The sequence below is a fragment of the Emydura macquarii genome, unplaced genomic scaffold (genome assembly GCF_026122565.2).
Source record: "Emydura macquarii macquarii isolate MOO-44397 ecotype Brisbane River unplaced genomic scaffold, CSIRO-AGI_Emac_v2 contig_369, whole genome shotgun sequence".
Taxonomy (NCBI): domain Eukaryota; kingdom Metazoa; phylum Chordata; order Testudines; family Chelidae; genus Emydura; species Emydura macquarii.
The window spans coordinates 996,298-1,022,236 of NW_027130506.1; positions in this window are offsets into that span (position 1 = coordinate 996,298).

Genomic DNA, 25,939 nt, shown 5'->3' on the forward strand with positions numbered 1-25,939 from the left:
TGACCATCTGTCACACATATTACCCATTTTTCCATTGAGAATTTACACAAACAGGGCTTAAAAACAAAAAAACAAAAAGACCCTGTGTTGCAAAGCAAACTACTGATATCATTTGCACTAACATATACCCTGAAATGGAGATCACAAAATACTTAAATACTCGAAAGTAAAGCAAAGTATGCTGCCAATGCCTTTATTTTTTGCAAAAGGGCATTTTTGCAAAGTTTAGGTAATAAAGTTTAGGTGTTTGGTTTTGCTTTTTAACTGCGTAATTTGGGAAACAAATCAGGAAAACTAAACATAGAGAATTTGAAGATTATATTTAAACAGGAGTGCTGTGATCCTCAAGGCCCCATAGCCACACATGCAACAGTGGCCACATAGGCTATAGTGGGGAAGCATACCATAAGAGTGCTTATACAGTTATCCAACTTCTCCTTGTCAGGGCAGGTGTTAGAGACTTCCCCCAGTCCAACTAGCCAAGTAGACAATACTGGAAACGAGTGTCTGCCCTGATGTTCCAATTAGGAAGGAATTATTATTTGTTAGCCACAGATGATGCACTTGTTCCTGTACAACACAAAATGAAGACAGCCCCTATACTGAGGAGGTTACAATCTGCAGAGAAGACCTGGAGAAGATTGTGAAGCCCAGAGGAAAGAATAATTTGAAATTCTGTATTTTAATTTTTGGTTTGTTTTTTTGTGGGCACAATGGAAGAATTGAATCTGTCGGAGAGGAATCAGAACCATGGCGATGGCAGTGGCATGGTGAAATGGGATGAGAGAGGTGTTCCAGGCTTAGAGAGTTGGGTAGAAAAATGCAGAGACCTAGGAATGGGGATGTGGAGAAGTGGCCCAATGACATCTCCCTGGAACTGCCAACCAGGGAAAAGTGACAATGGGGGAGAAGAGGTTCCTTAAAGTAAGAAGCCCTTCCCTCAGGACAAACGTCATCCAGCAATCACTGACAAGGGATAATTTTTATTTATTTACATGTACCAGGCAGGGCCATGATCTCTGTATCTCCCTCATGCCCTGCTGCCCCACTACTATAGCTGTGCCAGTGTTACAGGAGCCCTAGCGATGAGATCATTCCCAGGCACACAGCCCCCGTGATGGAGAGGGAATTGGTCAGACATACTCAAAGGATTACTTGGGAAAAGCTCATGCATAAGCTTTTTGCCCCCTTTTCCCAGTCACCTCTGCACTTACCTCCTTATGGACAAACCAGGTTTCCCAAGTATAGGTTGGACAGGAGTGCAGATGAGCTAACTGGGCTTTTTTGGTCCATGCTACTCTACACAGTGAGAACAGCATTGAGTATTTAATGTCAAAAACTATATTGCTGCAGAATTAAAGTTAAGATTTTCATTACATTGAATTAAGGACATTCAGAGATAAGGTTCCTCCATCAACATAACTCTGCTTCATTTAATTACAGAATAAGGTCTTTAAACAATTTCTGCCAAAAACAGTTAAGAGACAGCACATAAAATCAGTGTTTATTTTCTTCTCTTCATTCTGTACGAAAAAAATAACAGAATATTTGAAAAATGTGGTAATCTACTAAATTCTAGCCTTATACACCTAAGTCTATATAAAATGGGTACAAAACTTAAACAGTGCCCACTCCACTGATTTACATAGACTTATTGGAGGAACAGTTTAGGGAAAAAATCCATTTCCTTTCCAGTATTCTGTATTGTTTGCTGAATAATATGTTGTCTTACCCAGTAAGATATATAAGGCCATAACCCATCTCCTGAACACAGCCCAAATGCACAGGTTTAGTAGAAGTGTTCACATGGGCTCCTCTTCCCAGCCAGAAAGATTCAATATACTCACTAGTGCATCTCAGACCACGTCCACACTGAAGAATTTTACATAAACATTTCACCGGACTGTGAGGACCCCTGGCATAGACAGAGCTCCTCCAACTGGACCTGCTTTTTAGCAGGTTTAATTGTTGGCTATCCTTTGGTGGTCGAGGATGATCTCTTTCACGGGTTTTATTTTATACGGGTCCTCTGGCGACTGAGAAGTCCAGTCTGAGGAGTCTGAGCTGCAGACTTGTTGGCAGATGTTGCAGATGGTGTTGGAAGGCAGGGTTGGGCCACAACTTTGTTTTATGCCAGTTTGGATGGCAAAGGGCTCAGAGATAGAGCTATTGCAAAGGATGGAGGCAGTCATCTGGTTGTGGAAGAGTTTTACAATGGTGGTAAATTTGCGTAGACAGCCAAATTTTGACGTGATTCTCCAGAGCCTTATGGTTGACAGAGTCAAAAGCTTTGGTCAGATCGATAAATCCATATACAGCTCCTGGTGTTGTTCTTGACATTTTTCCTGGATCTGCCTAGCTGTGAAAATCATGTCAGTGGTGCCTCGTGATGGTCTAAAGCCGCACTGGAACTCTGGGAGTACTTCCTCTGCAAGAGGGAACAGACGATTCAGTAAGATTCTAGCAAGAATCTTCTCAGTGATGGAGAGGAGGGCAATGCCTCGTTAACTGCCATAGTCAGATCCTATTTCCCTTTTTGAAAATGGTGAAGATGTTAGTATTGCGTAAGTCAGCAGGGATTTCTTCAGTGCACCAGATTTTCAGGAACAGCAAATGGAGCTTGTCTGTCATTGTTTCTCTCCCCATTTTCAGTACTTCAACTGGTATGCCAACAGGACCTGATGCTTTATTGTTGTTTATTTGCTTAATTGCTTTGCAGACCTCCTCAGGCGTTGGTGGGTTGGTGAGAGTTTCCCAGACTGGGTGCTGAGATGGAGTTGATGGTGTCATCAGTCACAATCAATTCTGGATTTAGAAGCTTTTGATAGTAAAAAGCCATAATGGTAAAGACACTAGAAGCCAATGGTGTCTTGTTTCCTGCATGCTACTGCTATCTGCCAATCCAGTGGTAACAATAGTGGTTTTTGTTGGTTTTTTTAGTTCCTGTGTAGCCATGCCTCTGTTTAGGAATGGAAGTGATAGCAGCTGAGGTTCCATTAGCCTCCCTGATCCCTAATGTGCCTCACCCTGGCCATTACTACATGCACAGGGAGAGCAGATGGAGCTGTCCCCCCAGTGCGAAGGAAGCTCCAGAAATCCTGCCCCACTGCAGAACAGAATGGCCCACTATCCCCCATGGAGGATGAATGTGGCAGAATTTGACCTTTAATGGCCTAATGCAAAGCTCATTGAAGTCAGTGGGAGTCTTTCCACTGATTTGAAATGGGTTTGAATGAGGCCCTAAATCCCTATTTTAATGCTCATATGCCAGGGAGTTACACTTGATTAGCCACAAATTTTCTGCCTTTTGTGCAATTAAAACATCAACCTTAGGATTGCTTTAACATTCTGTGTTCACATAATGTTATTTGCTAAAAAATCCAAAGAGTAGAAAAAGTGTATTTTATATATATTTGGGCCGCAAGGAACCATTATGATCATCCAGTCTACACAGCAGAGGCCCAAGAATCTCACCCAGAAATTTCTGCATCAAGCCTTTAACTTCAGTTTGAGCTATAGTATATCTTTTAGAAAGACATTACATCTTGATTTAAAGGCTTCAAGTGATGGAGAATCCGCCACATCCCTAGGTAAGTTGTTGCATTGCTTAATTACACTCATTGTTAAAAATTTAAGTCTTATTTCTTGTCTGAATTTGTCTAGCTTCAGCTTCCAACCACTGAATCTCATTAAACCTCCTTCTGCTAGATTAAAGAGAGACATTTGTGATCACCCATGTAGTTACTTGTAGATAATGATCAAGTAACCTCTTATCCTTCTTTTGAGTAAAGTAAACTGATATGAGGCATATTTTCCAGAGCTTGAATCATTCTTATTGCTCTTCTCTGAAGTGTTTCCAATTTGCCAACATCCCTTTAGAAGTGTGGACACCACAACTGGCTGGTCTCCCTAATGTATATAGAGGTAATACCACTTCCCTACTCCTACCTGATATTCCCCTGCTTATACATTTGCCCTCTTAGCTATAGCATCACTCTTGGAGCTCATGTTCAATTGGTTATCCACTATGACCCTTACATCCCTTTTAGAATCACTGCTTTCCAGGATACAATCCCCCGTTTTATAAGCGTGATCTAATTCTTTATCCTTAGATGTATGACCTGGCTTTTGGCTATGTTCAAAAGCTTGTTGTTCAAGTGAGCTCACATTACCAGTCAATCCAGATTACTCTCTATAACTGACCTATCCCCATCATTATTTACCACTCTACCAATTTTTGTATCATTTGCAAATTTTAACAGCAATTATTATATGTTTTCTTCCAGATCTTTGATAAGGATATTAAACAGCATTAGGCTGAGAACAGATTTTTGCCAGACTTCACTAGAAACACCTCTTTGGATGATGCTTCCCCAAATAACAATTACTTTTTGAGATCTATTGGTTAGTCATCATTTAGCTACGTTTAATCCATTTAGTATAGGCTGCATTGACTTTATATATTTCTATTTTTTTCCTATCTAACTGTCATGTGAGACTAAGACAAATGCATTACAGAAGTCTAAGAATATTATGTAAACACAGTTGTCTTTAGCCAAACTTGTGATCTCATAAAAAAAAAATCAGGATTGTTTCACAAGACCTATTTTCCATAAAACCATGTTGATTGGTATTAATTACGCTACCATCCTTTAATTTTTTACTGATTGCATCTTATATCAGCCTTTCCATGAATTTGCCTGAGATTGATGTCAAGCAAACTGACTTATAGTTTCCTGAGTCATTGTGTTTACCTTTTTTAAATACAGACACAACACTGACTTTTTTCCAGTCCTGCTGATAATAAAAGTTGCTGTTTAACATCCTCCCTAGTTCTTGATAGAATAGAAAGTATTCCATTAATATGGTAAGATATAATACATTATCCTGCTTCTTTCAAATACATGACAAATAATCATCCCATCCCACACAGTATTGAACCCAGGCCATTTCTAGGATTTAATTTCTTCCTGATATAGATAAAGAATTTCTTCTTTGTCTCCTTTACCCTAATGGCTATAGATTTTTCACTGATACCATTTAGGATCCCTTATCAACTGTCTGTATTTCTTAAATATGGTTTTGTACTCATTGCTATCAGATTTCCCATTTTTCCATGTATTATGTATATTTTATTTTTTTCTAATTGCTGCCTGTGGCTTTTAAGATTCAGCCTGCAGAAGAGGGGATACAGAAGAGAATCATAATTTTCAAGGACACTTATTTGAGGCAGCACAAACCTGTGGCCACTTCTATGTCTTTTAAGAGGGTGCAACGTATAAGCTCTCTCTCTCACCAATGGCTGCCTAGTGAGGAAAATAAGGAGGACCAGTCCCCATCCTCTTTAGCGATTTTAGTATCACCTCCAGCACTATGATCTTGCAATGTACAAGCACTATGGCAAGTACAGTGGCTGTCCTGACCCGTACACTGGGTGATAAATGGGGAAGCCACAATTTATCCCTTAATGATCGCAAAACTCAATAGACTTTCATTAAGCTTTCTGCTACATTACATCTTGCTAAGACCAAGTATGGGAGATTTTTAGCCCAAAAGGCCACTTTGGTAGAAATAAATATGACAAAGCATAGTCCTTAAGTGGAAGTGCTACTTCTACCCTAACTATAACATTGCTACCACAACATTATAATATATTTATCTAGGAGACAGCCTGATAAATGCATAGAGACAACCTTCCTGTTGAAAATGTATAATCAGAAGAATTAACAATACTGACTGAAGGTTTTTTACATTTTTAAATTTTGGCAAAAGCCAGACTTTTTAATTACATTTTTGCATAGTTTTTTTTCCAAATTTTTTGTTCTGCGGTAGAATTAAAGTAAACATAGTTCTGCCACAGAGTGATATACAATGTTATTATTTACAGTCCCATTCTCTTGCCTTAAAAACATTATATATGCTAGAGATGGGCAAAATGATTTGGATAAAGTATGAACAGACCTGAAATGTCGCTCAAAATCAAAACAAACCTTAACAATTACTTAGGAAAAAAATAAGTTGCATGGCTACCTAGGTTCAGACTGGAAGTGGTGAATTCTTCCCATTTCCTGTTTCACTGAAATAAGGAACAGAACTCTCATGAGATTTTTGCCCCTACATTTGTTGACTCAAGAAGACATTTCCCCTGACTTGCACCTTTTGATTCAGTAGAGTTGCACAGGGAGTAACAATATGGAATTTGGCCCAATAATTTGGTGTATACATATTAGTTTGAATATGCTTTTGAAAAGTATAAAAATGTTTGGACACTTATCCAAACCTCTGACCCTACTTGAAATTTACCTGTCACTAATATAAACACACAAACATCTGTTGGATAATAGAAGCAAAAGTAGTTATTTTTTCCTTTTTTAAATAAAACATATCTTTTACATTAAAAAGAAATATAAATCAACAAGGAAGTGGACAAAAATAATTTCTCAGTAATTTTTGCAGAGATATTTTACATTTTGTTTAATCATTAGAGATGTTCCCTGGATTCTTTTTTTTGGGGTTGTGGTATTTAAATTTGAAGAAAATCTTTCACACTTCTGGAAGTTATTGACATCAACAGAACCTACTGCAATCTCAGGCCTCACATAGCAAAAGTTTCTCTAGCCTAATTTACTCCACAGAGCAACTGCCTCAACTATACAGGCTTTCCTTTCCAGTGGTAAGAAATAATCATTCTTAATATTAGTTCTGTTTTAGGCTTGCCCTGTGTGGATGTCTGTGCTAATTATGCATTAGTCACTTTTTACTTACTATTGCTACTTGGGCTTTAACAAGCCATTGCTGGGCTGGGATTTAACCACTCAGCTACCAACTTGTTAATAGTCTTTCATGTGATGCCAAGACAAATCTGAAGTTACACACTAATGAGGTTAATACGTTCTACACTATATTATTTTATCACAGATACCATTGTTAGGCTTTTGGGGGCTGATCCTACACAATGCTGAGGGTCAGAAACCTCCCACAAGTTCCTGAGCACTGTTAACTCCTTTTCAAGTCAATGGGAGTTGAGATCAAACCCAAGGTTTCCACAATTCAGCTATTAATGATGTAATTCCCAATCCTGTACATTTTCATGAGATGGGTACACAGTGGAAAATCTACACAAGGAAGAGTGAGCCAGAGTCTGCATTCCCTCATTCTGTAGAGTGCAGGTACTTAGCTGCCTGTTGAACTGAGGTGTCAGAGCTGGCATGGGAGAGGCCATTTGAGGGAAAGGAATACTTATTTCCCCTTATGTGTGATCCTTTGCAAACCCCTTATCTGTCTGATATTGGTTTTGGCTGCTTGCCCCATCTCCCTGTGCAGACTGCCAGCACAGGCAGTAAATCTACCTCACACAAGATCAGACGCAGGTGATATAATAGTCCAAAACATGGATCCACAGAGATATACCTGACACATCAGCTCTTGTCCACCCACATGGTGCATGCTGGCAAAGCACCATTTCATACAGAAATGTGCCACAGCACAAGACTTAAGCTATGAGCAATACAAAACACACAAGCAGCTCTCACTCTGGTTCTCTGCCATTTCCACTGCAGCAATAGGGTATAGTTGTAACTGTTCAGATTTGGATCTACACTCAGCTGAAGGAAACTGTTGTGACTTGTGTCACTTGAGTGCACGTTTCTAATCTGTCATGGCTCTCCACAGAGTGTAGTGGCTTTTACTCCAGTCCTCTGCAATAAATACCCAAACCTGCAGATTGCTTACTGTTGTCAACTTCCATTGAAGTCAGTGGGAATTGAGGGTATTTAGCCATTTCTCAGGCTGACTGGGAGTGCAGCCATCAGGGCCACTATGCAACCATGGTTATCTACCTTAAGACAATGGATATTTGTGTATTCTAGCAGACGGTGGGAGCAGAGACCATGACATCAAAAATAGACTGCATTTTTAGTGAATAAATATTAGTAAAGAATGTGAAAAAAATCAATATTTATATCAATATTTATATCATGGCAGATTCATTTCTATGCTATTATGTCTTGTTTTAATTATACCACTTTGTTAATAACATGCTCAATTGTTTAAGATATAAACTGATTCATTTTGAACAACTTGTGTGTTTTTACCTCTTTCACATATAAAAGACAGAGAGCATATTTAGTTTTACAACAGCTTAAAACTAACCAAAAGCAATGATTGGAACTCTTAGCAAACAATAAAAATAATAAATACAGTAAATTATTGTTGTATATGAGACAATACACTAATGCACTAATGTTAACTGAAGCAATGGAATAAGAAACACACACTCTGGAAACAATTCTCACACTTTTTTTTTTTTTAAAAGAAAGAAACAGAGTTTACTCAAAAATAAGTCAATGAATTTACTCCTGCTAGACTCAGCTTTTGCTTCTCTGATAATTGCAAACTTGAACTGAGAAAGTTATAAATTAAAAAAACTCAAACCACCACACTTTCACTACAGGAGTATTTAGGAACAATACCGACATATTACAGGGGTTCTTATTCTGCATTCTACTGTTAAGCATCTTAATAGAAAGCTTTTTCTTGAGAACTACTTCCCCTCTAGTTCACGAATGTGTGGATCATCTCTCATCTGAAATCACATAACATCCCCGTAGCAACTACAGGAATTGCTTCCATGGAAAAGTAAAAGTAATGAATTTTTAGCTGTCTTTTAAAGCAATTTACTAGCTAGAAACATGGAGGAGAATCAGCCAGTTCTCCACAGACCACAGTTTGGTAACCTCTGCTACACAGAAACAGAGAAGAAGTAGAAGAGCAAAAACAAGAGCTGTAGCATTGGTGATCCCATTTACCCGCCTCAGACATAAGACTGGTCTCCACTCCTACTGCAGATGTCCTCTCCTCTCTAGATCTGCTCCTGAGCCAGTTCTCCACTCACCTCCACCGTGATGCTGCTGTTTACTGTCCCCACATGCACAGGCAGGACCACAGAAAGGGGTTTTGCGGGCGCAGGGCAAAAAAGTGAAACCAAGTCCCACTCCCTTCCAAAAAAAATTATCATGGAGATGAAAAAGTGTAAGAAGGGGTTTGGGGTCAGAGAGGGTCCAGGCCTGTGGTGTTGCTGTTCTCCCTATGGAGGCACTCTGCCCTGTGTGTGGCAGGGCACAGACAACCCATACCTGCTGGTAGTGGGGGGGAACAATTTAAAGATTAATCTGCCCCAAGAAAAGCTCAAGTCATGCCCTCTCCCCAGCCAAGCCCTCCCCCCCCCTTACCCTCAGTCTCTCCTCCCAGAAAGCAGCAGCCCCTCCCTGCAGCTCCCAGTTGTTGCTCCTGCATCTTCCTGCCGGGTGAAGCTCACAGGCTTTGACAGCTGCTCTGCCAGTAGGGGGCCCAGCCACCCCATGTGACTGAGTGGTCACGCATTGCCTCTGGATGGGGGATACGCCTGGTCCAGCTGCCGGTGAGAGTTGTATTCCCAAACCTTCTCCCATCTCTGGGCTCTCAGCCTGGCGGGTTGTCTTGGGCCCAGCGCAATGATGCCAATAGCAGGAACAGTGGGATCTGGACCCAGTCTGGGTAGACGAGTCACTCCCTGTACTATTGATGGCAGGTGCCACACCCGACTGATGCTACGACTCCATGTGCCAAGTCACAAGACCTCTCAAATATGGCATGGCCATCGCTTAGTCATTTTGGGGGCCCAATCAACCAGGAGGTCTGGAGCCAATTCCCTCTTTCCTCCCCAGGCGGCATTGGGAGAGTTGGTCTTTGAGGGTTGTGAAGCTCATGGTTGACCAATGGTTTGGTGTATCAAGAAACATATGGGCTAATCTTAGCTTCATCTCAGAAAAATGCAAGTTTCTAGGCCTTTCATTTTAAAACCCTTCTCTTTGGTTGAACTTTTCTTCAATAACCTCTCAAACACATCAGCATGCTCACCCTGAGTTACATTTTAAACCTTCACAGCAAGGCTGGAAGAGAGCTATTTCTGTGTTTACTTTTCATGGAAGGCACTGAAATACCAGGGTGATAGGCAACCTACTAAAAACCTCACTTAAAAAGAGCCTTGAAAATGGCTTAGCATGAGGGTTAAAGTTTGTCACTAATTTTTCCTAAAGATCACCAGTTACTCACAGTCCCTCCACAGCTGCCCAGAGCTGGCCTTTGAGTTCTAAGTAACCTGTGACCACAGATTCCTCACTGTTTCAGAAGCCTCAGACCAATTTGTAGCTGAGTGAGACTGTGCTACCGGGGGCTGCCACTGGTGGCAGCTGCAAGCATCTAGAGTAACTTCTGGAAACACAGAGGAGCAACTCAATAGCTCTAGAGGAATTGTGGTCTAGTTCAGTGTTTCTCAACGATCAGTCCGTGGATTGGCAACAATCCCTCACATCTCCCTGACACGGTTTAGGAAGGCAGCAAACTGGGCCTTGGTAACAAAAAGGTTGAGAAACACTGGTCCAGTTAACTAAGCACAGGACCAATAGGAATTCTGCATTTTAGTCCTAACTGACACTGAATCCATTGGAGCTAATCAAACCACTCCCACTGCTGCGGGAGATTTTACACGCTCCATTTACTGCAGCAGAGCTGGCGGGGGGAATGTCTGGCACTCTTTCCACTGCGACCCTCCCATTTAGTCCAACAGGGAAGGACATTGAAAGTTGACTGGGGATAAGCTGAATCAACTCACCTCTCAGGTACCTTTATTACATCCTAGTCCCCAGCCAGTTCTACCCAGAGCTTTTCAGATTCTGGGTATCTTGTAGTTCATGGACTGTAGGTGAACTTTCCTCTAAATTGGGATGGGAACTTGATTGTGCTAGTAGAAGGGCGCAGTCTAGTCTTCTGCCTTAGTTCCCCTATGTGTGAGAGGGAGATAATGCCAACTGACAGGGCTATTGTAACAAATTTGTAAAGCACTAGGTAAGTGCTAAAATTGACCAGAATTCACACAAAAACTTTCCAGTGGCTGTTAATATAACTGCATCCAGACTCCCAGTTTATCTGGGTAGCTGTCAGATGCACCATTTTTCAAATGACTGATAAAGATCCAAAGACCTTAGCACAAGCAGACCTCAGCAGAAAGCAAATGTTGGTCACCCCCATTTATTAAATGAATGAGTTAGCTCTGCTTGAGTGTACTCAAAAATCATTTTACTAAACTTCCACAAAATCCTTGGGGCAGAGCTGTGTAATACAGTAGGATCATGGTGCTCAGATGGGAAGGAGGGTGCTAATTAATTTAGGAGGCCCACTCCAAAATTGTGAGGTTAGCTCGGCAGCCACCACTACCTTCCTGTCATCAGCTCTTTGTCTCTAATTCTCCACCCCTGGCTGACTTGCACATAATGTTTAGAAGGGAGGACACCAGCACTTAGTGATGTTCCGGATACTGGGGAGAGTCAATCAACACCCCTTATCAGCCAGAACAGAACACTAAGTGGAATAACCTGTTTGATATGTCCTGTGAGTAACATTTTTTATTCCAGCAAATAAAGAATTAATTTTGTCAGACTATGTCCCACACGGGTTAATTTAAGTAGCCCACTTTTCCTGTTGACTAGAAAGGCCTGCAACAGGTGAAATACAATGCATGGTTGCCACCAACTTTCTGGTTACACAGGCAATCTTAATTCAGGCATTTCCTAACTTCTGAGTCCTAGATTTTGCAACTTTAATTCTTTTAATTTAAGTTTTTATGTATAATAATATACACTTTCACACATTTTATGTACACGCATGTACATATATTAGCTCTGTCAATAATTTCTTATAAATCAGTCTGTAATCATATTAACATTGTTCTCTGAATCCTTCCAATTTGCTAACAAATATTTGGTACAGCGGTGCCCAGAACTGACTATAATAATTAAGGTGCAGTTGCACCAGAGACAGATAAAAAGAAATTATTCTGTGGGAAATTCCTGATGCATAATGTAATGCCTCTGCCAAAACACCACTGGCTTCACTTGCTGCCATATTACTTTGGAAACTCACATCTTATTAGCAGGCAGCATTATGCCTTGGTCTCAGATTAGTTTCCCCAGGTTTTTCCCAGCTGTTGAATATCCATGTTTCTGACTATTTTCCCCTAGATGTATTGCTTTTTCCAAGTTGAAAATGAAATTTATGTTTCTCATCATATTTCATAGATTCTAAGATAATTTTGTTTGGCCTCCTTTATAATTCAGGCCATAGAACTCCATCCAGTAAAGTTGCATCAAGCCCATAATTTCTGCTTGAGTTATAGCATATCTGAAAGTTAAGAGAATATTCAACTCCTTTGCAGTAGTTTAGGTAAGATTTAAACTGCTACCTAGAAACCTAGACATTCAAATCTTTCTAGATGTTATTTCTTTATCCTTGGTAGTGTTTACCCCAGAGCTTGTTTAGCGTCTCTCAGAAGTTTTATCAATTTAGGCCCCAATCCGGCAACTGTCCCACCGAATGCTACGTCCATGAAGGATCAGTTGCTGATTGGAACCTTGAGGGTTTTTTGTTTTTGAGAATTAGGACAAAGTTTTCAAAAGTGATTAATGATTTTTGGTTGCCTCAGTTTTTGGCTGTCCAACTTGAGATACCCCTAATGGGCCTGATTTTCAGAGAATGGGGTCAGCACTTTCTATGAGGCTGCTTTCACAACAATCTCAGTTTGAAGAGCCAAAAATTGAGATGCCTAAAGTCACTAGTCTCTTTTGAAACTTGGTCATAATGAAGATTTTAAATAAGCCTGAGCCTAATGCTGACCTACTAGATACCTTCACTATTATCAACAGGCTGGTCTTGCTCCTCCCCTTTTCTTCTCTCCGTAGCTCCCTCTTCTTCCCCTTTATTGGTTAGATTTCTCTGGAGCCTATCCCGCCTACCTGGGTTTCACTCTAAACACACAATTAATCTAAGTCTCTCAGCACAACCCTCTAATTTATCAGTTTTCCCAATTGAAAATCTCCCAGTCAGTAGATTCTACCACAGTACCAAAGACACTTTTCCCAGTCTTATTACAGAACACCACATAAACCATTTTTATTTAATTGCTATCCCCTTTACATAAGGACCCCCAACTCACCTAAATCACTGAGAGAAAAAAGGGGGCTTTGCAGTGCACTTCGAGGGTTAATAAATAATCTGTGTTCTGGTGGGCCAAGGATGGAAGTGAATTCCAGAGCAAAGGATTCCCACAAAATATGGACATTACATTTGACAGCTGCCTTTTTTCATCAAAGGCCAGCTCAGTCCTTTCTGCTGATCTCTGATGTGGCAGCGGGAGAATGGCAATCCATTTATAACCTCTCTCTGGCCCTGGCTTAGCTTCAGCTACCATGTATATGTCCATGTCTCAAATCTACCTTTCAGTTCTGACTTGTCTGCCTAGGTATCATGTGTTCATCTTAAATTTAATATAAACAAAACTGAGCTCCTTAGCTTTCCTCCCACAGATATCCTCTCTTTCCATTCTCTCTCGCCTCTGACAACACCATCAACTTCCCTGTGGCTTAGGCCTGCAACCTGGGAACCATCTTTGATTCCTGCCTTTCTTTTGCCTCATATTTCCAGGCTATTCACACTTTGCTGATTCTTCCTCCACAAAGATCTGATCTTTACTCTTTAATTACACAGATAAAGCTTTCATCCAATGTTGCATAACTCTTGATTACTGTAACCTCCTCTTCACTGGCCTCCCTGACGCCTATGTGGCTTCCCTTTAACCTATTCAAAACATAGCCATTCTGATCATCTTTCTCACCCACTTATTCTCCTGCCTTCTTCTACATAAAGTTCAGGCTTCTCATCCTCACTTTTAAGGCCTTTCATTCTCAACTCTACTCCTTCCTATTTAACTGCTTCTGTCACATTACCATCCCCTCCATCACTCTGCCAGTGATCCCAATCTAAGCCCTCAACCATCTTCAAGCCATCCCCATCTATGGAACACTCCACTTCCCCAACCTGATCTGCAAGTCCATTACCTTCATCTCTTTCAAATCTCTCCTCCACACCCACTTATGCCAAAACGCCTACAAGAAATTAGCAAACTATTTTTGGGTTGAAAGGTACTTGGTGATCGCTGATGTTATTTTAGATTATGTATTTGGACTGAACATATTAACACTGTTCCTCACTGTTGTATGTTGCTTATCTTAGACTGTGTGCGCTTTGTTTCAGGACCTGTCTTCATGTGTGTATGGACAGGGTTTAGCACATTGTGAGTGCTACTGGAACACAAATAATAATAATAATGCCTATTCTACACTTTCAAGCCACCTCCTCCCAGTGAAATATTGCAGTGAAAAAGTGCAACTCACTGGGACAATCTGAGTCCCTTTAGATGGCAGGCAACCTGGCTACTCCATTACATTCCTGCCTGGAAAATCCTTCCTGGGGATTTGGCTTGAAGGTGGAATTTTTTTTTTTTTTTTGCTCTCCCTCCTTATCCAAAGATGGGGAAAGTGTTAGACCACCAACCATTACCTGGAGACATTAGAAGTTAAGTGCTATAACCAGATACAGGGCAACAATGATGGATTTGACCTCTGTTACAATTTCAACTTGAGTGTGTCAGTGGGGCTGTTCTACGTGGTCTCTCCAAACCTCCCCCCACCCCATACACACACTTTGCAGAACTGAAACACACCAGCTTGGTTGCATAAAAGCTCTTGGCATCATGAGGAAAAGAAGAGGATTTGTCTTTAACCTGACCATTTTTATTCCGTTGGATGCTTTTCTTTCTCAAAAGCAAGATGGTTATACAGCACTTCACCTAGAAATGGCCCCAGAGAACATGTTCCTGCCATTTTCCTTATATTTGCCAGATAGCAGATTTTGAAAGTGGAGTTTCTAACATTCTGCAATAAAGTTTGTTCTTGGAGCCTAATGCTCCCACACCACTTATCTAAACGCCTTTCACTAGGTTTTGATGATGATGTTCAGCCTATCAATATTCCATATGTATTTCTCACCTGTACTGACAAAATGCTATCTTCCACATTTATGCAGTAGCAATTTGAAGAAATACTGCTCCTAATGCTCAACGGAGGCATCAAAACTCTTTGTTTTATTTAAAATGAAATCATCTTCTACACAAACTGAGTCTTTTACTGGACTTTCTGGAAGCAAATTATTTTTCTCTTGGGGGTTTAGGGAGTAAAATTTTCAGAAGTACCTTAAGACCCACCTTTTAAAAAGTATTTAGGCATTGCTGTGCTCACCATTACAATGTCTAACTGACTTAGCAGCCTAACTATCATTTTCAAAAGGAACTTAGGAGCCTAAACCCCACTGTCAATAGGATTTGGTTCCTAAGTGCCTAAATCCCTTCTGAAAATGAGATTTAGCCTCCCACGTCAGTTAGCTGTTGCAATGCCGAGTGAAACAATGCCTAAATACCTACAAAAACCTGGGCCTTGGTGATCTAGAAGCCCTAGTCTCATTTCCAAAAGTGTTTTAGTCCCAGATCCTCAAAGGAATTTAAGTGCCTAACTTCCATTGAAAGCAATGGGAGTTAGAAACCTGAATACCTTTGTGAATGCTTAGGTTCTGTGAGGGGAGATTTTCAAAGACACAGATGGGAGGTAGACATCTGAATCCCACTGACTTTCAATGGGGCTTGGACACCTACCTGCCTTTTGTGCCTTTGAAAATCTTCCTCAGTTTTGAAAATGGGATGTAGGTGCTTCTATAATTATTACTAATGATTCATAATGTTAATTTTTAGGAAAAGTGGGTGTAGTCTCTAAAAGCCACATCCTTATCACTCAGTATTCAAGGGATGGGAAGAGGTGCTGCCACTGGGTTCTCTTAGGTGCCCCTGTAAGTCACATTGAGACAAATAAAATCAAAATACAATAAATACCTTCTTCCCAAATCTGTGCACCATTCAGAGTTATTACATGAATGAAATAGGCCCTTCCACAAATGGACTATGAGCAGAACTTCACTGACCAGCTCCTCAGCTTCAAAAGAGCACTGAGGTATGCTTTGAAAAGTGCCCTTAAAGGAGTATTAATTATTAATTATTATTATATTTGTATTGTGGTAGGACCTACAGACCTCAGCCCCACTGGTCCAGGTATTGTTTGACCACATAACAAAAATAAGAGTCCCAGCCCTGAGGTTGTTGAGATAGTATCATCAACTTGAAATCTAGTCAGTTGAAAAAAATAGCTAAAATTAAATTAAAGTAAAGTAAAGTTTCAGGTATTACCACAGTCCCCTTGCCAACATTTGTGGTTTCACAATGAGATTTTTCTATTTTAAAAATGTTTTTCTTTCCCCTGTTGCTGTATGAAAGACCTCATAAACAAAAGGGGAAACTGACTGTCTAATGCGCCAACCCGTCAATAAAATCAAGAGGACTCAGCTTGTACTTAAAATTAAGCACATGCATAAGTGTTTGCAGGATCAGGGACTTACAAATTATACATTGTGTACTCAAGTACACTGAAAAAATATAGAGAGAAATGTTTCCTTTAATCTTTCACGTATATTAATTTTAAGTGATAACTGCTAATAGTTTTTGGTAAACTAATTTCAGGCCAAAGCATAATTTTAATGTTTTTATTATAATAAGCACATGTACGTTGCTTGTTTGTCCAGTTATAAACAATTGAAAACAGGGTCTATAATGAGAAGTGTCAGACAATTTTAACTTTATGTGGTGCTAACAGTTCTGTCTATAATGTTAATATACAAAGGGAGGGGTTCTAGAGGCAATCTATGTAAAAATGGCATTACCTGTTTCTGAGTCACTGATAACATGGAAGAAAATGATCTTGAAGTCTTATGGATCAATACCCTAACAGAAAAAGCACAAGAAGCAGCATTAGCTGCTGTCTCCTACAGACCACCAAATTACACAAATGGTCCGGATAACTTTTCCCTTACCCACCTATCTATAAGGTGTAGGAGGGAAAAACTGATCATGCAGGACTTGAATTTGAGTGATATATGCTAGAGGTCTCATGCTACTAGTACTAAAATATCCTTGGAATTTCTGAACATTATAGGTGACAATTTCCTAACTCAAAAAGTGCAGCCATCACCAGAGAATTCTTTGTTAGATCTTGTTTTAATAGATAAAGAGGACCTGATCACAGAACTAAAAATTAATGGTAGTTTAGGTACAAGTAATCATGACTTGATCACATTTATAATGTGCAAGCAGAATAAAGTCCAGACCAGTAATGAATATACTTGGTGCCTTAATAGGGGACAGTTTCACAAAGCTGAAAATAATTATGAGCTAGATCAGCTGGGAGGAAGAATTTAATTAGAAAAATGTGAATGATAATTGGGAATTATTTAAGGACACCTTACGAAGTGATCAGCAAGTCACATTCAAGGAAGAAGGCCACACTGATTAAAAAACCATACTGGTTTAGAGTGGAAGGAAAGGAAGCTATAAAAAAAATTAAAAATATATAACAAATGGAAGAAAGGGGATGTTAATAGTAATTAATGCAAATCAGAAGTTAGAAATTGTAGAAAAGTGACTCAAGGAGCAATCTATGGCCAGCAGAGTTAAGGACAGTAAGGAGAAGTTTTAAAAATACATTAGGAAGAAAAATAATCCTGACAATGGTACTGGTCCATTACTAGATGGAAATGGTGAAATCAGCAATAATAATGCAGAAAAAGCAGAAGTGTTCAATAAATATTTCTGTTCTGTATTTGGGGGAAAAGCAGATGATAGAGTCTCATCATATGGGGATGATAACACTTTTTCCATTCCATTAGTATCTCTGGAAGAGTTGGACTGAAGCTACTAAATTCAGACATTTAAAAATCAGACAGTCCCAATAATTTGCATCTAAGAATATTAAAAGAACTTGCTGAGGAGCTCACTGACTGTAAACGTTGATTTTCAAAAAGTCTTGGAACACTTGGGAAGTTCCAGAAGTCTGGAAAAAAAACTATTGTTGTTTTCAGAAGGCATAACCCAGGTAATTATAGGCCGGTCAGCCTAATATTGAAGTTGGGTAAGATACGGGAGATGTTACACCTTTACAGTATTCTTTTAAGAGTTATAGGAGATTAATGTAATTAATGCAAATCAATATGGTTGTATAGAAAATAGATCCTGTCAAACTAACATAATATATCTTTTATGGATGATATTACAAGTTTGGTTGATAAAGTTAATAGTACTGACATAACAGAGGTAGAGTTCTGTAAGGTATTGGATTTGGTACTACACGATGTTTTGATTAAAAAACTAAAACTGTATAAAATTAATATGGCACACATTAAATGGATTAAAAGCTGGCTAACCGATAGGTCTCAAAATGTAAATTGTAAAAAGGAAATGATCGTCAAATGGGTACATTTCCAAAGGGGTCCTGCAGAAATTAAGTTCTTAGCTTATGCTATTTAACATTTTCATCAATGACCTAGAAGAAAATATAAAATCATTACTGATAAAGCTCGCAGATGTCACAAAAATTGGGGGAAGTGGTAAACAAGGAAGAGGACATATCATTGATACAAGGCGATCTGGATCACTTGGTAAACTGGGTGCAAGAAAACATTATACTTTTTAATTTAGCTAAAAGTAAATGAATCCACCTTGGAACAAAGAGTGAAGGTCTTACTTTCAGGAGGGGGAACTCTATTCTGGGAACAGTGACTCTGGAAAAGGTTTTCACAGTCAGGGTGGATAATCAGCTGAACATGAGTTCCCAGTGTGATGCTGTGGCCAAAAGAGCTAATGCAAAAGCTATGGTGCATAAACAGGGCAAGTAGGCATAGAAAGATTATTTTACCTCCAAATTTGGCACTGGTGACTACTGTTGGAATACTGTGTTCAATTCAAGAAGGATGTTGATAAATTGGAGACGGTTCAGAGAAGAGCCATGAGAATGATTAAAGGATGAAAACATGGCTTATAATGATTAACTCAAAGAGCTCAATCCATTTATTTTGAGAAAGAAAAGGTTAAGGGGGTGACTTGATTGCAGTCTATAAGTATCTATACAGTATACAAATATTTAATAATGGGTTCTTCAATCTGAGAAACGTATAACATGATCCAATTACTGGAAGTTGAAGCTAGACATTCAGACTGGAAAAAGACATACATTTTTTAAGGGTAAGAGTAATTAACCACTGGAACAATTTACCAAGGGTTATGGTGGATTCTCTATCACTGACACTTTTAAAATCAAGATTGGATGTTTTTCTAAAAGATATGTTCTAGGAATGATTTTGGGGAAATTCTATGGCCTCTGTTATACAGGAGGCTGACTAGATTATCACAATGGTCCCATCTGGCTTTAGAATCTATGAATCTATAAATAAAGAGGCTGGCTACACCAATGACTACAAGGAGAATATAATACTCTACAATTATCTGAGAGGAGGAAACAACGATGGATTTACTATGAGCTATGGGATGAAATTAAGAAAATATAGGGTAACTTATTGTCCATGAGATTTACAGTATTGTGCTATGAAATAATGTAAAGGACCTGGTGGAAACCCTTTTGCTTGGAACTTGTAAAATTATTCTAGACAAAATATTAGATAAAATACTGTAGGGAATAATTCTGCATTGGTAGAGACTTGAACTGGATGACCTACTAGGTCTTTTTTCCATCTCTTAATTCTATAATTAATTGTAGACTATTCGCCAAAAATCTCCCTAATTCTGTCCCTCCAGTCCCTGCCTGCCTCATAAGGTGGAGATCTCTTTACATTCCTCATGGTAACAGCAGAGGGGAGGTACCGGAATATGAAGACGCTTCTTCAGCTGCTAAAAAGAGGACCCCAATGTTATAGCTGGCACCAAAAAGGAAACTTCAGTTTTTCCTGAAACTAACAAACGAGATGGAGTTTAGTGTGTGGAATCGCATACGATAAGAGGCTTTTTAAAAGTCCAAGAAAAGGAGTATTATTGGTCAGTGATTTATGTGACCACTGGAAAAAAAAATAGAGCCCACCTATATTTTAAACGCTGCATTAAAAAATGTACACAATGATTATTACAGCTTTTCTATTGCTTCTGCAGCTAGCATCTATTGTTGCATTGTAGAGGAATACATTCTATAATTTTGGTTACAATTTAAGGATTTAGTTTCTAGCCTAATCTCCCAGGTGAAACAATCTTTAGTTCGCCACACCTACATTCTTTTGGACGGGTGAGGACAGCATGAAAAGCATATCCTACAGCTTAAAGAAACAGAATGCCTCTTCTCTTTTCTTTTTTTTATCCAATCCTGTAGCGGGCACATTTAGTTTAAGAAATCCTTATTTTGTGAAGAAATTGGATATCTTAAATGGAATCAGTTTATGTGTTTTTAAAATGAAATTATTTCCTAACAGATCCTTAGCGATCAGATACTTCAGATGGAGACTGAGATATGGAGATGAAATTCTCACAGCAGATACATTTGTAAATATTATTTGAAGTAGCTCTTAAATATAGGAGTTATTAATAGTGGAGTGAACATGTAACACTGGAATCATATTTACAAGCCTGATTGCTTGAGACATTTAAAGCCAGTGTAGACAAAACACTAATAAATATGAAATATTGAACAATCTTGCATTGGCATAAAGATGGACTGAATGATTTAGGAGGTCTTTTCTTTCTCCAACCACTTTTATTCTGATTTTCCAATCTTATGATTCTACCTCTTTACATATAAAGGTGTATAAGTAAACAGGTATATATAGCAATATATTTCAGTGCATGACTTTAAAAGGGTATCAGAATGCTAACCTGGAACTACCTCCCCATCCCAATTAGTCAGGTCTCCACCCTGTCATGCTTCAAATCCTTCCTAAAACCACCTTCTTCCACCAAGCCTTTCACCAGTGATCTACTATAAAAAAGGTGTCATGTTTTTTCACATTTATTTATATTCAGAAATAAAACCTGCTTTTCTCTGAAATTAACATCTTCAGACCACCCCATCCTGAGTGTGGATCTGTATTCAAAGGCATGTATATGATGAAAGTTCTGTGGAACTGAGACTTCATCACCCTTTATGTTCTGCATAGGGCTGAACAAACATAGTCAGGGACCAAAAAGTAATAAATAATTATAATGGGCCAAATCCTGAAGCTCATACTCTGCCATTGATTTACAATGAGAGTATTTCCTGAGTAAATACTGTGTGGAAATCGAGGCCTGAATCTCCATTTTCTGTGGCAAAATGCTGGGGAAACAGTCCAGACAAAGGAAAATTATGGGAGGTTCCCCCTCACCGAACTCCCTCCAAACTGTTTCCTTTATCCCACACCTTGAAAAAAAACAACACAACACTTAGCTCTCATTTTACAGATCCTTCAGACACAATTCCTCATAGAGACACAAAGCTCCCATTCCCCTGGAATGGCGGAACATCTTCCAGGCTCCTGGCCACCTGGAACTGCCTGAGCATGCAGTGCAGCTACAACGAAGCTGCCCTGTCAAGGACTTCTCAACTCTTGGCTGCCTCCGTTTCCCCCACTTACAAGTAAGCTCCACAACAATGTTCAGACAGCTTCTGCCTGTACTAGCATCCTGGAGGTTTTCTGGGCATAGGGCAATGCAAGACAGTTTGATGCCTTACATGAGGTAAAGGGGCAGAGGGTGAAGCCATTAAAAGGCTATGAAAACTTGGTCTGGCTACAGAGCAGGGCTGGGAACAGCTGGGCTGGAGCAGTGTTTGTGCTTGGTTCCTGGCCCCAGTCACTGCTGCTGGTGAGGGTGAGAGGGCGAAGAGGGCATGTTTAAGGGACAGGTGGCACTCTCTCCCCCAATAGTGCTCCCATTTTTGAGTATGGGGAGGTCAGGCTGGAGCAGAATTGCTATGGTGGTTCATGGTTGTTACAGGCATGTGAGGAGGGCACAAGACTGGGAGAAATTCTCCTCTCCTTGCAGTTCTGGGGCAGGATCTCACACTGAATAGGACTTCAGTATATGGCCAATAATAATAGCTACCCAGGTCCTTGAGGGGAAAAAGTCAACATGGTACCTAATGTGATATTTATTGAATCCAGAAATAAATCATAATATACAGGATGTCAGGCCCCAGAGTGTTTTATTCAGGTGTTGTAAGTTTTTACAAAAAAACATAAATTATATCAGGTAGGCTATGTATAAGTGTTCTTGGAAGACAACTGAACAAACATATTAAACATTAATGGGATTGGAAAAATAATTTATGTATCTCAGAAAAAAGTAAGCCCAAGAAATCATAAGAACTGAACCCAAGCCAATTTAAAATTATTTAGGATGTAATACAAGTTACAACACCACATTCCGTGACTTGTAGCATAATATCAAATATCATGAAGAGGTTTTACTAAATTAAACACCAAAACACTGTTCGGTATGCTAGATTTATGATGAATATGAATCAGTTTCACTCTCCCTTCAGCACTGACCACCACTCCCATGCCAATTTAGCAAAAATAAATGGTACAAATTAAATGCAAAAATGAGAATGCACATAACTTGCATAGTGAAAAAACAAATAACCTCAGGACCTCATATAGGGTATACCTCCCCTCCCCATCACAATTCTTTGGCTGCTGCCATATCTCCATGTCATGTCATGTCTGATCTTACTATCTTACGCTTCAGGGCAGCGACCTTTTTATTTTCTTTATTAAGAACTATGCACAACAACAGCATGGTAGAAATAAAAAAGATACAAAATGAGGATCAGATTCTGATTCTCTTACTCATACTGAATATCACCTGATGCCACAAGTAGTTCCATTGAAGTTAATAGCATTTTTTTTTTTTGCAGGGGGTAGGAGTAATAGCTATTCAAGGTGAGCAAGGTTACTAAACTCTGGCCCTAAAATGATAATAAAAAAAAAATAATAATGCTGAAGCCAGCAACAGTCTAACTGGAAATAAAATGCAAATTTTTTACTGCGGGTAACCAACTATTGTGACAGAATACCAACAGATCTGGTAAATTCTCCTTCATTTGGAGTCCTTAAGTCAAAGCCTGGTCTACACCTACAACTTAGGTCAACCTAGCTACATTGCTCAGGGCTGTGAAAAATGTATCTGCCAGCATGCCACAGTTAGGTCGATCTAAACCCCATTGTAGATGCAGCTAGGGCAGTGTTTTTCAAATGCAACCACTGTGGCTATATGTGGCCACCAGGGGATTTTCCTGTGGCCACGACAGGCTCCTGGGAAGAGATGGGGGAGGGTCCATGCAGCGGCCCCTCCCCCTATCCGGTTTCGGTCATAGGACTCCAGGGCAGCACGGCTTCAGTTTGGCTGACCTTGCCAGGTCAAGAGTCAAGGAGCGAGGTGAGCCTGGGGTGCGAGGCTGTTGAAGGGAGCTCTGGGCAATGGGGGGAAGCAGCAGAGCTCAGGTGGTGCTGAAGGGCCTGGGGAGGCAGTGGGGGCCAGTGGGATTGAGTAGGGTGCTGGGGGAGGCAGTGGGGGCTGGAGCACCTGAATACAACTGTACATTGTTTTTATTGAGTCTGCAAAAAAAAAAACGCAAAAAAAAAAAAAAAAAAAAAAATTACAGACCCTATCATATAGCGCATTTAACTCAAGCAAGGAGATTACTGAAAACCTCATCAAAAGCAGTCAACATCCTACTCATCCCTCATCCCAAAGCCAAAGTCAAAACAGGTAGAATGGAAACAGAGAAATGCCAAAGATTTTCATGTATGCAGTGTAGTTGTAGCCATGTTGGTCCCAGGATATTGGGGACGCAAGATTGGTGAGGTAATATCTTTTATTGGACCTACCTCTGTTGGTGAGAGAGACACGTTTCTGAGCAACACAGAGCTCTTCTTGAGGTCTGACCCAAAAGAATAGCTTGGTGTGGCTGGAAAGCTTCTCTTTCTCACCCACAGAAGTTAGTTCAATAAAAGATATTACTTCAACCACCTTGTCTCTCTAAAAATTTCCGTGTTCAGTGAGTGCTTTCTGAGCAAAGAAAAAACCCAATAACTGGTATTAAAAACACAACTAATATCTTATTTTATGTTGGATATTGTTTGTGTAGTAGATGTTCCACTAGGATTTGGGGGTGTGAGGCACTATTTTAAATCTTTACTATTTACAGAATATTTTAAAATAAATGGTTGGATTGTACACATATGAGGGCAAAGGCAATTAGACACACCATACTCTAGGTAAATATTAGGTAACATTAAATATGTGACATCTATCATTCTATTCTATATAGGTTTTTATACAGAGCTCATCACCATAGCATTTGAGTACCTTCCAGTAGTGCATTAAGCAACATGACTGTACATCTATCATGTGTTTGTCCTCTCATCCTGTGTGCAGTTTTGTTTTATTAGGGTATGTCTTTTTTAAAAATATATAAATCTATCTGTTGCTATGTATGTATGTTAAAGAAAACAAGGTAACTTGCACTTCGAATGGAAAGCTGTGAAGTTTGTGATGATCCTTAGTTCCTGGGGGAGTTCTTTTCATAGTTTTGGACCATCCCTGGAGAAAGTTCTGTATCCTGGACAGAAGAGCCTTATTCTTATTGTAAAGTCATAGCAAAGCAGTAACTAATATGCCACTTGGTTGTAAGCATAGGGCATTTTGGCTAGGATTTTCAGAAGCACTCATCATTGTCTGAAATCAGTGGGAACACAGAGTGCTTTTGAAAATTGACTTCAGTGAGCATAGAGTGAAACTGACAATAAGTGCTTGGAAAATATCATCTTTTGTGTATGCTGACACAAGACTTTTCAAGTCAGATGGCATAATACTAGATGACTATCCTCTATTCTGTAGCTTTCACTGAGGGTAGTTCTACACTGCCAGCAAAATTTGGCGACAGTTGACAGGAGTTATGCAAGCTACTCTGCATAGCTTGCATAACTCTCAATGACTTTGTAACTTTCCTTTAGTGCGCTGTCTCCACTGTACTGCACCGATGGGAAATGCATTCCCGTCAATGCAGTGCTATGTTTTCTGAGGACGTGGTTTTATTACATCGACTTCCAGATCGATTGAGTGAGTCTTCACTGCTGCTCAAGCGAACTGGAAAAATTGATCCGCTGTCGTCAGTGTGTATGTAGCCTGAGACGATTAGTTTAAATTCTGACCATTCATTCCAATACAGAGGATTTTTCCTAATTCCCTAGTTCATGTGTTCATTTTGATCTATATAAAAATCTTCATACAAGTACAAACTAAAATATAAACACATAGCTAGCCAATCCAAAGAGATATATGGCATCAGAAGAGTAATCTATTTAACATACAATATATCTGAAATCAAAACAGACAAAAATTGGAAAGTGAGAACTTTAACATAGGTTCCACAGCATTCTATATCATTTATCACAATCCTCTGATATCCTAGATCTGCTATTACAAGAACTATGAATTATTATTTGTATTGCAGAAACGCCTAGTGGCCGTAGCCAAGATGGGTCCCCATTGTGCTACATGCTGTACATACACAGTGCGACACAGTCCCTGCCCCAAAATCTTATCATCCAAGAAGACCAGATAGTACAAGTTCCTTTTCCCCATTCTTTGGCTATTCCCATTTTACAGGCACAGAGAGATAAAAGGTATATCTATACTGCAAAATGATTGCATGTAGAGGTACCAGAGCTAGTTTTAATCTAGCTAGCTCAGGTACCACAGCAATGAAGCATGGCAAGCTTATGCGCAGGATATACAAATCCTCCTGGAACCATGGATTCCCGATGCAGATTCAGATGGCTAGCTTGCACTGAAGCCTATGCTGCTGCAGCTTCACTGCTCCAGACCTCAAGCTAGCTAGATTCAGGAATGTCTAGACAAGCTGCAATTACACCTTTTGACTACAGTATAGACATTTCCTAAGTGATTTGCGGACGATCACACAATTATTATGTATTATCTGTGTTGAGGTTTTGCCTAGGAGCGCTCAGGAGTACAATCATCGACCAGGATGCCATTGTTCTTGGCACTGTACACAAAGACACCAACAAGATGGTCTCTGCCCCCAAAGAGTTTACAATTTAGGTCAATACACAAGAAATCTATGTTAAAGCT